The 11,489-nt window shown below is 43.4% G+C and overlaps 1 protein-coding gene and 1 long non-coding RNA gene across 5 annotated transcripts in view; one reads left to right on the forward strand and one right to left on the reverse strand.

The window, feature by feature from the left end:
- The window catches only part of LOC135982698 (uncharacterized), a 30,726-nt gene extending 27,825 nt beyond the window's left edge, over window positions 1-2,901 (forward strand). The window contains exon 3 of the long non-coding RNA XR_010600242.1: window positions 2,316-2,901. This is a non-coding gene — a long non-coding RNA (uncharacterized LOC135982698). The remainder of the gene's footprint in view (window positions 1-2,315) is intronic.
- The window catches only part of STON1 (stonin 1), a 58,897-nt gene extending 47,918 nt beyond the window's left edge, over window positions 1-10,979 (reverse strand). For 3 of the 4 annotated variants that reach the window (XM_065590742.1, XM_065590741.1, XM_065590739.1), the window contains exon 1: window positions 10,839-10,979. The gene's annotated coding sequence lies outside the window, so the exon portion shown is untranslated. Of the gene's footprint in view, window positions 1-10,615; window positions 10,734-10,838 lie in introns of those variants that run through there. The other variant, XM_065590740.1, reaches the window with a different exon arrangement.
- Window positions 10,980-11,489: the final 510 nt, after the last annotated feature.

The following is an 11,489-nucleotide window of genomic DNA, read 5'->3' on the forward strand; positions in this document are numbered from 1 at the left end:
GTAACCCATTCCAATGCTTCACCACCCTCCTAGTGAAAAAGTTTTTCCTAATATCCAACCTAAACCTCCCCTACTGCAACTTGAGACCATTACTCCTTGTTTTGACATCTGGTACCACTGAGAACAGTCTAGATCCATCCTCTTTGGAACCCCCTTTCAGGTAGTTGAAAGCAGCTATCAAATCCCCCCTCATTCTTCTCTTCTGGAGACTAAACAATCCCAGTTCCCTCAGCCTCTCCTCATAAGTCATGTGTTCCAGACCCCTAATCATTTTTGTTGCCCTCCACTGGACTCTTTTCAATTTTTCCACATCCTTCTTGTAGTGTGGGGCCCAAAACTGGACACAGTACTCCAGATGAGGCCTCACCAATGTTGAATAGAGGGGAACGATCACGTCCCTCGATCTGCTGGCAATGCCCCTACTTATACAGCCCAAAATGCCGTTAGCCTTCTTGGCAACAAGGGCACACTGTTGACTCATATCCAGCTTCTCGTCCACTGTACCCCCTAGGTCCTTTTCTGCAGAACTGCTGCCTAGCCACTCGGTCCCTAGTCTGTAGCAGTGCATGGGATTCTTCCGTCCTAAGTGCAGATGAGACACTCCCCTTTGGCTTACATCAAAACTTACTGTATTGAAAACAGTTGCCATGTTTGCTATGGAATAATCACACAGAATACTGGTGTGCTTTGAAAAAAAATATTTTCCTGTTTCTGAATTCAATCTATTAGGCTTCCCCTAACACTCAGATCTGAAGTAATTTCAAAATTTACCTCAAAAGGAAAATAAACCCACCAGACTTTATTGGAAAAGCAAAGATACTGTGAGGCATCTCATCAATAATAAGCAAAAATGTAGACTGGAGAGTCTATGTATGAAATATGATTTAATCTGGTCTCCTTTCAATGCCATATGATCAATGAGACACTTTAATAAACTGATGCTATGGCATGCATTAGAATATTACAGACCTTGCCCCAGAAGATTTTGCAGAGTTTAACATCAGAAACAATTTACAGAAATATCTAATACAGTATTTAAAGAATATTAGATAGTCAGCCAACGTTAAGCACTACATTTTGAGGCATTAGGATGGAGAAGTGCTGGTAGATGCTGAATCTTGCAGAAACCCTCCTCTACTTCAGCAGCCCATATCCCATGTCTGAGCTGCAAAGGGGTATGGAAGGCTGGAAGATGAGCTTCCACTCCTCGTAAAGGAGAAGGCTCGCTTTATTGATGTGGAAGAAACTAAAAAGCTATCTGTCTAGGACCCTAGTTCACTGTCCATAGTCCAGTTTTTAGGCACGTTATAAAATTCATATAAAGCAATTAAAAAAGGGCCTGCACCCATAGATCATAAATGAAAATAAAACACAGACCTGTTTTCTATCTTCTTAATACCAAACAAAATTTCTCAACTCAGTCTTTCCAAGTCGATCTCTCCCAAAGAAAAGCCTATGAAAACAGATAGGTCATGCAGCCTATCCTGAAGGTTACAAAATTGGGCTGCTCTGGCAAAAAAAAAAAAAAGGAAAAAAAAATCCCAAACCGAGGTATACTTATGACTGACTCTTGGTAAGAAAAATATACACAAGGCTAATACCATGACAGCTGTTATCAAACTATGGAGCAGGTCTCCCAAGGCAGGCGCGGGAATGGATCAAGAGAGGTGTGAGCATTATGTCTTTTTTTTTTTTTTTTGAAGAGCTCTATCTGTGAGTCCCGGGTGGCTGGGGCTCATGAAGAAGGACCATGCACACCCAGAAGGCAGGGGATAAAGGGGATAGCTGAAGCCCCTCCATCTGACCTCGGGCTTGCCTTCCTCCCCAACACAATCCCTCACCAGGAGGCAGCCCAGGCTCAGGCTCGCCTTCCTTCTCCCCACTCCCCCATCCCTCACCTGGAGGCGGCAAGGCTCCAGCTGTCAGCTCCAGGGTGGCAGCAGGAGCACAGAAGTAAGGGTGGCAATGGGATGCTAAGTCTGCTGTGAAAAGTGACATTGATGAATATAACTTTTCACATTGCAACCCTTACTTCTATGCTGCTGCTGGCATGTAGCTGCCTTCAGAGCTGGGCACCCAGCCAGCAGCTGCAGCTCTCCATTTGCCTTCAGAGCTAGGTGGCGGTATATGTACTTGTGGGGGAGGAGGGGGCGTAAACGACTACAGACGCAAAGAAGGGAGGCCTATCAAATAAGTTTGAGAACCACTGCCATATAATAATATGTGTATCATTAAAACTAACTAGGAGAATGAATTACAAATGACTAGCTGATGGTACAAGACCAAATATTTTTCTCTCTCTCTCTGCTCCTTAGATTCCTTCCAAGTTCTTGACCAGTGGTACTGAATCCCAAAATGCTGAAATATTGAAGATATTTGTTCCAACCAGATTTTGAAATTATATTATTCTGTTCTTATACCCCAAAATGAATAACCGTTGGATTGCCTATTTTAAACATAAGTGCTATATCTTCTGATATCCCTCTTTAGGATCTCTTGACTAAACTGTACATCTCTGGACTTGAGGTTTATAACTTAGAAGCAAATGAGGCGGGATGTATCCATGGTATCTAGGGCTGTCAAACGATTTAAAAAATTAATCAGGATTAATCACGCGATTAAAAAAATGAATTGTGATTAATCACACTGTTGAACAATAATAGAATACCATTTATTTAAATATTTTTGAAGTTATAACACAGAATACAAAGTATATAGTGCTCACTTTATATTTATTTTTGATTACAAGTACTTGCACTGTAAAAACCAAAAGAAATAGTATTTTTCAATTCACCTAATACAAGTACTGTAGTGCAATCTCTTTATCACGAAAGTAGAACTTACAAATGTAGAATTATGTACAAAAAATAACTGCATTCAAAAATAAAACAATGTAAAACTTTAGAGCCTACAAGTCTACTCAGTCCTATTTCTTGTTCAGCCAATCACTCAGATAAACAAATTTGTTTACATTTGTTGCCCACTTCTTGTTCACAATGTGATGATGTCACCTGGTACAAAATACCACCTGGGACACTGCTGGTACTTTTCCACTGAAGGGGCGGTAGGAATCAAACAGATTCAAACAAAAGATTCCCGCATTTTGTAAATCCTATGTAAGGCTGGAGAGTGAGTTAATCAAGGTCACCAGTTCTCCACTGAATCCCTGCCCCGGATGACTGCTGTAAACACCTAGGACTGATTTGGGGAGAAAGGACTGGGACCCAGGATGAGACAGGGGTCTAGCTTGTGAAAAGAAATACTTGGTCGCAGGTACCTTCTTTGCGTTTTGTCAAATCTGCAGTGAAAGTGTCCTTAAAATGAACAACATGTGCTGAGTCATCATCCGAGACTACTATAACATAAAATATATGGCAGAATGTGGGTAATATACAGCAGGAGACATATAATTCTCCCCCAAGGAGTTCAGTCACAAATTTAATTAACTCATTTTTTTTAACGAGCATCATCAGCATGGAAGCAAGTCCTCTGGAATGATGGCCGAAGCATGAAGGGGCATACGAATGTTTAGTATATCTGGAAAAAGCAACAGAGGGTCCTGTGGCACCTTTGAGACTAACAGAAGTATTGGGAGCATAAGCTTTTGTGGGTAAGAACCTCACTTCTTCAGATGCAAGTCTGACTTTGAATTAATCGTGATTAATCGCAGATTTAATCACATTGTTAAACAATAGAATATCAGTTAAAATTTATTAAATATTTTGGATGTTTTTCTACATTTTCAAATATATTGATTTCAATTACAAGAGAGAATACAAAGTGTACAATGCTCACTTTATATGATTTATTACAAATATTTGCACTGTAAAAATGATAAACAGTATTTTTCAATTCACCTCATACAAGTACTATAGTGCAATCTCTTTATCGTGAAAGTGCAACTTACAAATGTAGATTTTTTTTTGTTACATAACCACTCAAAAAACAAAACAATGCAAAACTTTAGCGCCTACAAGTCCACTCAGTCCTACTTCTCTTTCAGCCAATCGCTAAAACAAACAAGTTTGTTTACATTTATGGGAGATAATGCTGCCCACTTCTTATTTACAATGTCACCCGAAAGTGAGAACAGGCATTTTCATGGGACTTTTGTAGCTGGCATTGCAAGATATCTATATGCCAGATATACTAGTATCAGAGGGGTAGCCGTGTTAGTCTGAATCTCTAAAAGAACCTCACTTCTTCAGATGCAAGTCTGACCCACGAAAGCTTATGCTCCCAATACTTCTGTTAGTCTCAAAGGTGCCAGAGGACCCTCTGTTGCTTTTTACAGATTCAGACTAACACGGCTACCCCTCCGATACTAGTATATCTGGCATATAGATACCTTGCCAGCCCCCAGCGCAGTGGGCTAAGGCAGGCTCCCTGCCTACCCTGGCCCCGTGCTGCTCCCAGAAGCAGCCGGCACCATGTCCCTGCGGCCCCTGGGGGAGGGGGAGCAGAGGGTTCTGTGCGCCACCCTCACCTGCAGGCACCGACCCGCGCAGCTCTCATTGGCCGGGAACAGGGAACCGCGGCCAATGGGAGCTTCGGGGGTGGTACCCGCAGGCGAGGGCAGCGCGGGGCAGAGCCGCTTGCCCCACCCCACCCCCAGGAGCCACTGCCGGACATGCTGGATACTTCCGGGAATGTCACCGGGCCAGGGCAGGCAGGGAGCCTATCTTAGCCCCACTGTATGCCGTTGTCACCCTGGAGCTACTCGAGGTAAGCGGCACCGGGCTGGAGCCCGCTCCCCAAATCTCTCCTGCACCCCGCACCCCAATCCCTTCCCCTGAGCCCTCTCCCGCACTCCACACCCCCTCCTGCACCCTAACCCCCTGCCCTGAGCCCCCTGCTTCACCCTGCACTCCTCCTACACCCCAACCCCTTGCCCTGAGCCCCTTCCTGCACACCGCACCCCCTCGCACTCCCTCCCGGACCCCAACCCTCTGCCCCAGCCCTACATTCAAGGCCCTGCATACAATTTCCACACCCAGATGTGGCCTTTGGGCCAAAAAGATTGTCCACCCCTGTTCTAGAAGAATATTAAGGACCCAAACACTTAAGCACCGGTGTAGTGCATGAGAACCAGTAACTGATAATTGTGGAGGGGGAGGAGGAGGGGAGGACAACAACTATAAACCTGGCCTCTCAGCTGGTATTTGTACTATCCAAGCTGAGTGATGTGCAAAACGTTACAAACAGAATAAATGACAAAAAGGATGTTTTTAAAATGCTTCCACCTTTAATAATCTACAGCAAGCTGTGATTAATAATAAAGTTAAGGAAACTATTTATAATATGGCTCTGAACTGGACAGTGTTCTTGTAGTAATGTAATATGCTACTTTCTCATGCTATATAATAGTCAGTTTTTGAACCAGCATTTCAAACTATGCCACATTTTAGCAGCCAAGAGGAAAATGTAAAGTGCTATTTTTTTTTTAAACTGGCTAATACACTACTTCATGTTTGTGCAGCTCTTTCAGTGTGAAAAGCACTGTATGTGGGCTATAATTAATATTTTCAACAGATCAATGCTCTCTCCTAAACTACATAGGAACACCACAAGTGCTTTCCTTAAAGCCTTTAAAACAGTTATCACAAGGTGTACTAGTATGAGAGGAAATCTGCACAATTACATTATTACATGTTTAATTAGATACAAGTATAGCACAATATTTTCACATTTACTGACAATAGCTTCTTCATAGCCTTCACTCAGATCAAATTTTTGATGAGTGCACTATCAGTAACTGTCAAAACTGGTCCCCGGAAGAGCCTAATTTGGATTCACATCCAGATATATAATTTGCTGTTTTACTTGGGGTGCAGATGAGTATGTTTTTAAGATACATGTTTGCTACACTGACTAGCTTAAAGGCGATAGGGAAAGTGATATTTATACCTATCAAGAAAACTTTAAAAACTGTGGGTGCCTGATAATGTTGCTTTTATAACCCTTGAAGTGCTTTGAAATCCCTGAATGGAAAATACTATTGAAGTGGAAAGAATTATTTGGAGCAATAAAATCTCATTTCTCAAATATATGAAGCAAGGGGATGTTCATTGTGGAGTTTTGCTCTTTAACTTCATTAATTAAGTAAGTCTACCACTAGACTAATATTCATACGGGCTACAAGTTCAATGTCTAAATAGGGATTTAGAAGCCTAGATTTAGGCAGGCCTGCCTGAAAATTCGGTCCATTAAGTTTGCAACAAGCCAAAAAATTCAGAGTTACAGAAATTCTGTGTTCCTGTTATTGAGGGAGAAAAAGTTCATATGTGTATGTTATTTAAGGGCAAAATGTCTGCCTTAACTTAGAATTTCCTGTTGGTTTGATTTATAATCCTAATATTGCTTCAGTGTAACTTCTGGCCGTACTCTATGATTGCCAAACTATTTTTATGCTCTTAACCACAGCTATTTATACAGTATAATACTAAGCGCTCATTTCCATCAGGATACTCATGCAAATATTCAAAGACGTAGTTTGATTTTATGTTGTTACATAAAGTCCACAAAATGTTTTGTCTCTGAACACATACTTTCAATGCTGTAGACAAACAAAAGTTTATTCTTATCCACAAACTTACTTTTTCCCTCCCTTAAATTGTAATAATTTTATAAGACACACAGCCTCCAGATGGGGAAAGAAGGCTCTGACCCTTAGTTTCCTATGATGTAGGATATGTCTTCACTACAGGGCTGGCTCCAGCGTTTTTGCCACCTCGAGCAGCAGGAAAAAAAAAAAAAAGGCGCGATCGGCGGCACTTCAGCGGCTGCTCTACCGCCGCCGCTTCATTCTTCGGTGGCAATTCCACAGCAGGTCCTTCCCTCCGAGAGGGACTGAGGGACCCGCCACCGAATTGCCGCCACTCTCCATTGGCCGCCCCAAGCATCTGCTTGCTGCGCTGATGCCTGGAGCCGGCCCTGCTTCACTACCAATGTTAAAGCGCTGCTGCGGCAGCACTTTAACGTGGCTGTGTAATCACGGCACCATAAAAAACAAATAAACCCATAAAAAACCCACCCCCATGATGGGAGTAGCTTCCAGTGCTGGTGCACTGTCTACACTGCCACTTTATAGCACTGAAACTTGCATTGGTCGGAGGGGAGGGTTCACACCACTGAGCAAGAAAGTTTCAGCGCTGTAAAGTGGCAGTGTAGACAAGGCTTAAGCAGAGCTCCAAGGTTCAATACTAGCAGGCTTAATAGGGCTAAAAGAAAAAGTGAAAGGAGCTGCTGTTTGTAGCAATGAAACAAGTCTCCAACAGCCTTTGACCTTCAGGGTCTTACTATCACCTGTTTGTTGGAAGAGCAAGCCACCATCAGTTTTCCAACAAATGGACAATGAGGCCACTTACTCAGTGTCCAAATATAGACTTAGGAACTTACTTTTAGGCATTCATATTTGAAACATTGTATTTAGTATTTTTTCCCAACAAATTTAGGAAACAAGTCTTATTTCCTACAAATATCAGAACACTATATAAGCAGAAAGAATATCCCATCTTAAGCATACATACATGAGCAAAATGAGTATTCCACCTTAAACCAGTAAAACTAACTCTGTGGACCGGATTCTGCAAGGTGCTCAGCACCCAAACCCTCATTGACTTCCACAGGAGTTGAAGATGCTTGGCACTGAATGTAATCAGGACTTTTTTCTTTACCTTTCTGTAATAAAAGTGGTAGAACAAAATCTCTTAAAAATTATATTTTTAAATATATACTAAATAAACTCTAATGCCAGAACTACTGGCTACATTTTAGCCACCATGAAAATCTCGCTAATAATGGGAAATGTTGACAATTTTAACTACAGCCAGTAGCACAAACAACTGCGTTAAAGCTTGTTTCTTTCAAAGCAAGCTGAAAAAAGTTGAACTTTTACTGAATACTGAACACGCAAGAAAGAAACCAAGGAATTTGATCAATCATTCTCCAAGTATGTTAGTGGGAAGTCTAGGCTCCTGCATTACTTTGCTTTCATAATATTCTCCAGAGAGCAGACTCCTTGAACAGTGGAAGGCAAATTCCCTGCTGGTGTAACTCCACTAACTTCAGTGGAGTTATTTCAGCAGAAAATTTGGCCCTGGAATTTTTAATTTGAAGTCCAGAAGCTGGCCTCACATAAACTGCAATATTTGTTTGTTCCCCACAAGTCTGGCACGCTGGTGTAGTTCTTATAAAACAGCACAAAAATAAAGAATTTGGAAACATTTATGCCAGAGCTGGCAATATGGCAGATAAGCAACTGGTTAACTTATTTTAAACTTTGGACCATAATTAAGTTCATCATCATTTAAAATAGGAGAGATTTAAGAATGACATCCTTTGGCAAGTGTAAAGATGAGAGAGGCAGAAAGCTCTGCTAAGGGCGCCAGTTAGGGGGGCCAGGGAAGGGCAGAAGCCCCCCCTTGTGTTTCATAAAGGTGTGCAAGCTCCCAGGTGGAGCTCTTAACTACAGCACAGCATTAGGGCTAGTCTACACTGGCCACGTTAAAGCGACTTGCCTGACTAGCCTGCAGCGCTTTAATGTGGCTTGTGTAGTTGCGGCAGCGCTCCCAGCGCTCTAAAAAAAACACACCTCAACGAGGGGCGTAGCTACCAGTGCTGGGAGCACGTCTCCCAGCGCTGGTGCACTGTCTACACTGGCACTTTACAGCGCTGAAACGTGCTGCGCTCAGGGGGGTGTTTTTTCACCCCCAAGCAAGAAAGTTGCAGCGCTGTAAAGTGCCAGCGTATACAAGTCCTTAGTGTGAAATGTAAGTTCTGCAGAGGAGAGGTGCCCCTGAGGCAGGGAGTTAGTACTGTGTTTAAAAACAGAGACAGGGTGATTAAGGTAAGAAAGGGCTGGTGATTAAGGATATGGAAGTTTAGCCTGTAAAAGAGGCTCAGATATTTAAGTATTATGTGTATAGTTATTGACCACATGTTCACTGTGATGTTTACATCTGAGTGGAGGAACTGATAGCAATAGAAGTTTTAATTGATTAAGGACTAGAAAATTTGACCTTCCAACTTTCTTTCTAAAGGAAGAACTGCCCAGAGCTCCTGTGCCTGCTTATTTTCCTTTCCTGCTGCAGTGGCCCTGATGTATCACAGAAGTCTCAGTTTTTTTCTCAACTTTAAAATATAGAATTTTCTTGGTGTTTGGTTTTAAATATTCTCCTCTGAGAACTGACACTCAATCGCTGTAGTGTTGTATTTAAGAGGCTTCTGGAAAGTAACTAGCCTTTAAACAGAAGTAAAAGCAGTGTTGCCAACTCTCGTGATTTTGTCATGAGTCTCATGATAATTGTTTTCCTTAAAGCCCCAGCTCCTGGAGTCAAGTGGATATGTGATGATTTCAGCCTTCATTCTAAAAGAAAAATGAAGTTTCTAGTCCTCGTGGCTGTGGAGAAAACTTCAAAATGTGACCCCAGTGCACACTAAAGGCTCAAAAAGCAGAAGGCAAATCAAAAGAACTCCAAATCCGTTATTTTCCCATAATCTCCTGATTTTAAAGCCAATCTCATGATTTTTGGTGAACCTGATTCATGATTTTTGAACATTTGGGATTGGCAGTACTGTGAAAGTGACTTGAAAATGTCAGTTTCACTCCTGTTTAAGGTTAGTTTCTAGTCTGTTATTTGTAGTGAGGTGACACCTCTAGAACCCCAGGCAGGTGCAGTATAAACTCATGGGGGGGCTTGCCCTAGTAAGATGTTTCCAAAGTTACATGATCTATTCCAAGTTTGGTGAACTGCAAAAAAAAAAAAAAAAAAAAAAAAAAAAAAAGATAGAAAGTAATCTAGATTTTTCTACAATTGTTGTATTCAAGAGTTAGTAACAAGGAATATACATAAAATTTTTAAACCTAACTAGTGTAACTTAAGTGACTTGACACAAGATGTGAGAACATGTTAGCATTAGAGCTGAGTGGGTCTAATAGTCATTAAATCCTCTTTTTTTGTATAGGAATTAGATACAGTGCTCCTATCAGCTAATTTCTAAACTATCTGCAAACAAGAAAAAAAACAAAATAACACCTAGAGTTTTCAGGTCCCTAAGTAGTCCTTAGAATCATGGTTAAAGTTAAATCTTAAATGGCGCCCCTGAGCTCTGACTTTGGGAACAGCAGCCTTTAGAAAGAAATTCCGTGCCATTTTTCCACACAACCAGGGAGGAGGGTAGTAGTTAGTTCCGTTAGTACACAAGCTACACTACACTTCTCAACAGCTACTGGGAGAGTCTGCACTTTGCAAGAAGTTCAACTTGCTGCAAATGACAATTTTCAACCTTGTGAACAGAAACACACGACTTGCCTGACTAGCCTCTAAATATTCAACGAACGCAAGAAGCCTAATCATAATCAACTAGTCCGAGCCAGCAGCGGAGGGGACCCTTCCCACTTCCAGGGTCCTAGAGCTCCGTTTCCCCCCCCCCCCCTCATTTCCACCCTGGCAAAGGGAGTGGGGTCCAGTGGGAAGCCCACGCAGGACGGCTGGCCCAGGGCCCAGGCCTGGGCCCGGCAGTGATCAGCTCAGCTGCCGGCGCCGCGCATACCAGCTGAGCCCTGTCCGCAGTCTCTCCCCAGCCCTGCTGGCCACAGAACAAAGTAACTCACGCTGGAGGTCTCCTGAGTACCCTAGGGGGAGAGCATTGCAGAGAGCGCCCCGGGCAGCAGCCTGACCTCGTAAGGGGCGGGGGGACTGACGGCTCCCACCTCCCCCTGCCCGGTCCGGCTGCAGTCAGACCCGGTGCCGGGCAGCTGCTCCCTGCCCCAAGCCGGAGTCAACCCGCGGTATCCCCTGCCCGGCGGGGCGTTGCTGCCCCGGGACCCCCCTTACCCGTGTGAACTGCACGGCACCCGGGATCGCAGCCTTGGCGCCGGCCACCGGCCGGGAGGACAGGCTTCTAGACTGGCGGAGGGGGAGGAGGGGCCGGCGCACAATGCAGGAGGCTGGAGCTTCCTCTGCTCTCAGCCCTGCTGCAGGGAGGGCCCTAGTGGCTGCAGGCCCACAGGCCGGGCTATGGGCCAAGCTCGCAGCTGGGGAAACTGAGCGTGCCCCAGGCTAAGATGGAGCCAGCCCAGGGAGGAAGCAGCAGTGGTCGTAGGCACGCAGCGTTTTTACACATTTAATTACTTGTAAACAAAGTTGAGTGTCTTTAATTTGCACTATGTCTAGAACCCTGGTTGAACAAGGTAAACTTAAGCATCCTAAAGGGTGTAATTTTCAAAAGCCTCTTGGTAACCTAATAACCTAAATCCAATTTTCAAAAGTGATTTAGTAACTTAAGAACCAAGATTTCATTGAAAGTCAATAGGACTTAGAGTCCTAAGACCTGGTCTACACTTAAAAATTAAATCAACCTAGCTGTGTTGCTCAGGGCTGTGAAAAATGTTGCACCCTGAGTGCCATAGTTAGGTCAAGCTAATCCCTACTGGAGGCATAGCAACCTGGACAGAAGAATTCCTCCATCATCCTAGGTACCACCGC

The sequence above is a fragment of the Chrysemys picta genome, chromosome 3 (genome assembly GCF_011386835.1).
Source record: "Chrysemys picta bellii isolate R12L10 chromosome 3, ASM1138683v2, whole genome shotgun sequence".
In the NCBI taxonomy this organism is placed as follows: domain Eukaryota; kingdom Metazoa; phylum Chordata; order Testudines; family Emydidae; genus Chrysemys; species Chrysemys picta.